This window comes from Callospermophilus lateralis, chromosome 11 (assembly GCF_048772815.1).
Source record: "Callospermophilus lateralis isolate mCalLat2 chromosome 11, mCalLat2.hap1, whole genome shotgun sequence".
Taxonomy (NCBI): domain Eukaryota; kingdom Metazoa; phylum Chordata; class Mammalia; order Rodentia; family Sciuridae; genus Callospermophilus; species Callospermophilus lateralis.
In genome coordinates this window covers 19,027,891-19,032,750 of record NC_135315.1, presented here as the reverse complement: position 1 = coordinate 19,032,750, position 4,860 = coordinate 19,027,891, and the positions used below count along the sequence as shown (strand labels likewise).

Below are 4,860 nucleotides of genomic sequence, written 5' to 3'. Positions count from 1 at the left end.
CTGGGAGTTTTCTCTGAGGCCACCCTCTGCTTCCCTGCTCCCAGGCCCACATGTCACTGATTTCATCCTGACTTGGTCCCCAGTAATCCATCATGGATACTCGAGCTGCCTGAGCGTAGCCTCAAAATTTCCCACTGGCTTCTGCAACACCTCCCACAGTGGCCTCGGAGTCCAGCACTATCTGCCGCGGGCTCTCTTCCACCAGCAAGTCTCCTCCTGGCCACCCCTCAGGGGCTCTGCACTACCTTCAAGATAAAGCCCAGGCTCCAGCATGACACCCTAGGCCCTCCTTTGTCCTCTCTCTGCCTTTTCTCCAACTCAGGGGTCAAAATGTCTTTTTGATACCTTTACTATTCATTACCCTCACACTCCTTAGGTGCTGTCCTGGCCTCTACAAACATGGTTCCTGTTGCTTCTCTCTTCCAGGAAGATTGATCACACACACACACACACACACACACACACACACACACACTGCTTGGACTACCACTTCTTGGGGTTTCTATAGTCTCCTGTGATTATTTGTATCATGTACACTTCCCACTTATTTTCCCCCAACCATCCACTTATCTCTCACCCGCTAAGCTCCTTGAGGGGTGGGGTATTTGTGTGTGTGTGTGTGTTTTTCTTTCCCAGGTCCTACTGAAGCTCTTAGCCAAGCAGCCCTACCCTGGTTTCCAAGTGCTTTGGGGAAGCCTGGAAAGCTGTAGTGTCCTAAACTCACCTACCATCTCTCAGTCTTTCCTGCTGCCCAGCATGACCCCAATGCAGAGCCCTTCTTTCCTTCCATCTAAAGATGGCTGACCAACACATGCGCATAGGCCCTTCCTACCTCCTCAACCAAAACCCTCAAAAGAAGAGGATTTTTTCCCCCAAAGGTATAAATGCACAAGATTAGGAAGATAGGAGAAGAGACAACATACAACAGGAATTTGGAAACTTGAGAGAAGGTGGATGGAATGGAATGGAGAAAGCTCAATGTTGCATCAGCCGCAAGGCAAGCTGGGAACCAGTCTGATTTTCTTTACCTGAATTCCCAAACTCTTGGGAATGGTGGCATTGGGAAGTTCTAGAAACTCTGGGGAGATGTGTGAGGAGGGCTCTGAACTGCTAGTGGTGCATGACTTCTCAGGCCCTTTAATAAGTGAGCATATTTATTGGGACTCTCCAGGAAAGAAATTCACTAGGCAGTATTTTCAAAATATATTTACCCACAAAACTTTTTTTCTATTTTTTTTTTTTTTTTTGGTATCAGGGATTGAACTCAGGGGCACTTGACCACTGAGCCATATCCCCAGCACTACTTTGTAATTTATTTAGAGACAGGGTCTCATTCAGTTGCTTAGTGTCTCACTTTTGTTGAAGCTGGCTTTGTACTCAGGATCCTCCTGCCTCAACCTCCCAAGTCCCTGGGATTGCAGGCATGTGCCACCACACCAGGCTTTTTCTACATTTTAACATCTTGAGGAAGATGTTAAAGATGGCTGGGTAATACCATTTAAACTTGTCTGGGAAAGAGGGTGGCGGTATGTATCAGAGGTCTTTACTCAGGTCAGCTAAATCCAATAACTCAGGGAGTCATCATTTATTCATTAATAGTGGGTTTGTTAAATACCTACTATGTGCATTAGGCATAGTGGCACATGACTATAATCCCATATGCTAGGGAGGCTGAGGCAGGAGGATCACAAATTCAGTAATTTTACAAGGCCCTAAGTAACTTAGTGAGAACCTGTCTCAATATAAAAAATAAGAAGGGTTGGGGATGTGGCTTAGTGGTTACATGTGCCTGGATCAATCCCTAGTACCCCAAACAAAACAAAACAAAAATATCCAATCCAACAACAAGAGCAACAACAAACCACTATGTGAGAGGCTATGTGTGTTGAGGAAACCAAGAACAAGACCATCCTGTTTTAGGAAACTGACCATTTAGTGAGAGAGTAATCAACTGCCTGTCTCCATGTGGTTCTATTCAGGTAGCAGAAGAATCTAGCCCTGTTCAGTCCTTCTACAGAACCATCTTTCTATAGAATATTCAGGAAAAGCAGCACTGTCTCCATGGGCTGTCGCTCAGTTCATGGTCTTTGATCTCTCCCTATGGCTCCCTTGCCTCCACCTCCTGTCTGGCGATGGCTGACAGACTTGCACTCCAGGTTTGGGGCAATGTGGGGTTTCCAGAGAGGCACCACTTAAGATGGAATATCATCCATTGCTAGACCATGGGTAAACAGGTTCTTTCTGTCAAAGGCCAAATAGTAAATATTTTAGGTGCTGTGGGCCAAGAGCAAAATCAAGGTTATTATGCATAGATTTATATACAAAATAGAAAACAAATTTCCACAACTTTTTTATATTAACAAAATTCAAAACATAATAATAATTGAGTACTTTTTTTTTTTTTTAATAATACAGGTAAACTAATGAGAAGAGTGGAATTATTTGGGGGATATAACATTTTACTTAATTGAGGTTTGCATTTAACAGCTGTCTATCCATATATCAAAATGCCCAAAACAATGAACTTATAAAGTTCATTGGTATTGGTTCTAGAGATTCCAGTTCCTTATTGCTCTGGCAAGAGAAGTATGTCATGTTAGGATTGCATGGGGGAGCAAAACTTCTCACCTCTTCAGCCAGGAAGCAAAAGGAAGAGCAAGAGGCCAGGATCCCACAATTTCTTTAAGACCTGCTCCCAGTGATCTAAAGATCTCCTACTAGGCCCCATTTCTCTCTCTCTATCTCTCTCTCTTTTTTTTTTTTTTTTTTTTTTTGGTGGTGCTGGGGACTGAACTTAGGGTCTTAGTGCATGCAAAGCAAGTACTCTACCAACTGAGCTATATCCCCACCCTAGGCCCTGTGTCTTAAAGGCCTTCCTACCTCCCAACAGTGTCATACTAGAGACCAAGACTTTAACACAAAGACTTTTGGTAACCACTAAACCATTGCAGTGGTCTTTGTGGGTTTCCCTATCCATTTGCAAATATTCATCTATAAAAAATTATTCTTACTTCACAGGCCTTACTGAAACAGACAGTAGACCATGGTTTATTGACTTTTGGTGTTTTAGTCCATTTTGTGTTCACTATAACAGAATTATCTGAGACTGGTTAATTTATAAACAATAGAAGTTTATTTGACTCATGGTTCAGAAGGCTGAGAAGTCCAAGATCAAAGGGCTGCTTCTGGTGAGGGCCTTCATGCTGTATTATCCCACGGCAGAAAGCAGAGAATAAGAGAACTGGCTCAAGTCTGTCTTCCTCTTCTCATAAAGCCACTGATCCAACCTTGGGGGCTCCATCCTCATGACCTCACCTAACCCTAATTAACTCTCAAAGACTTCACCTCCAAATACCATCTACACATGAATTTGGTGATTAAGTTTCTAACATATGAACTTTGGGGAACACTTTCAAACCACAGCACCTGGCCTAGACAGTTATCCTTGCCTCACTACCTAGCTGTCTAACATAGCCCTGGCCTGTCCTCATGTCACCCCACCAGCCCTCTCCTATCTAACTCCCCACCTCCTCCCCACCCCCTCAAGCCTAGATTCAACTCTGAGAACACTGTTCATTTAGTATGTGGAGATTTGAATTTTTTTAACAGTCTAAGGGCCTTTATTTTTTAATATCTAGCATGCTATGAATTCTTAGGGAACAGGTTCCAGCAGCTGAGGTTCCCTTCCATCGATTCTCTCTCTTTTTTTGGTACTGGGGATTGAACTCAGGAGTGCTTAACCACTGAGCCACATCCCCAGTCCTATTTTGTATTTTATTTAGAGACAGGGTCTCGCTGAGTTGCTTAGTGCCTCACTTTTGTTGAGGCTGGCTTTGAACTCACAATCCTACTGCCTCAGCCTCCCAAGCCGCAGGGACTACAGGACCACTGCACCCAGCTCCATTGGTTTTTCTGGGTGGAGCAGGCTGGTGCTTCTGCTAAACCCAGGTCCCTTTCTCTTTGGCTTCCTTCTTTTTCTGATCATTTTTCTTCACACGTTTCAAGAAGCTGTCTCCGCTCTTAAGAGTGCTTAATGGGCTTAACATGCACATTAATTTTCTTGGCAAGAATCTTGCCCTTAACTTTCTTGTCCACAACTATGCACACAGCAGGCTGGGTAACTTTGTAGACTTTCCCAGGATTGCCACAGTAGCATTTGTGGGTCATTCCTTTTTAAACAGTAGCCTTTTCCCTAATGTCTACTATATCACCCTTCTTGTAGATTTGCATATATGTGATCAAAGGAATGACTCCATGTTTTCTAAATAAGGTCTAGAGAACATCTATCAGATTGCTCTCCTCTTTCCCTTTGTGTTTTTCATTCTGCAGAATTACTGGAAAATAGTAGTTCTGGCCAAATGGAAGAAAGCATTTAAATCTTGTTGAGCTCAAATTTTCCTACCTGCTCCAGGGGTCTGCTGAACTCATGAGCTGAATCTTACCTGCTGTCTGTCTGTGTGTGGTCTGTGAGCTAAGAGTGTTTTTGTTTGTTTTTTAGAAACAGCTTCATTGATATATAATTCACCCATTTAAAGTGTGCAATTCTGTGGTTTTTAGTATATTCACAGATACGTGCATTTGATCACTCCAAGAAGAAACTCCACCCCCTTAACCTGTCATCCTCTACTCCCTCACCCTCCCAGGCCTAAGCAACTACAAGTCTACTTTATGTCTCTATGAAGAATGGTGTTTACATTTTAAGTGGTTAAAGGAATCAAAAGAAGAGCCATGTACAGTGGAGCACACCTATAGTCACAATGACTCAGGAGGCTGAGGTGGGAGGATCACAAGTTCAAGGACTTCCTGGGTAACTTAGTGACACCCTACTCAAATAAAAAATAAAAAAAAGCTAGGGATGCA

At 43.2% G+C, this 4,860-nt stretch overlaps 1 pseudogene; it reads right to left on the bottom strand.

Annotated features, from left to right (window-relative positions):
* Positions 1 to 3,634: 3,634 nt before the first annotated feature.
* On the bottom strand, positions 3,635 to 4,322 carry LOC143410022 (large ribosomal subunit protein eL21 pseudogene; annotated as a pseudogene).
* Positions 4,323 to 4,860: the final 538 nt, after the last annotated feature.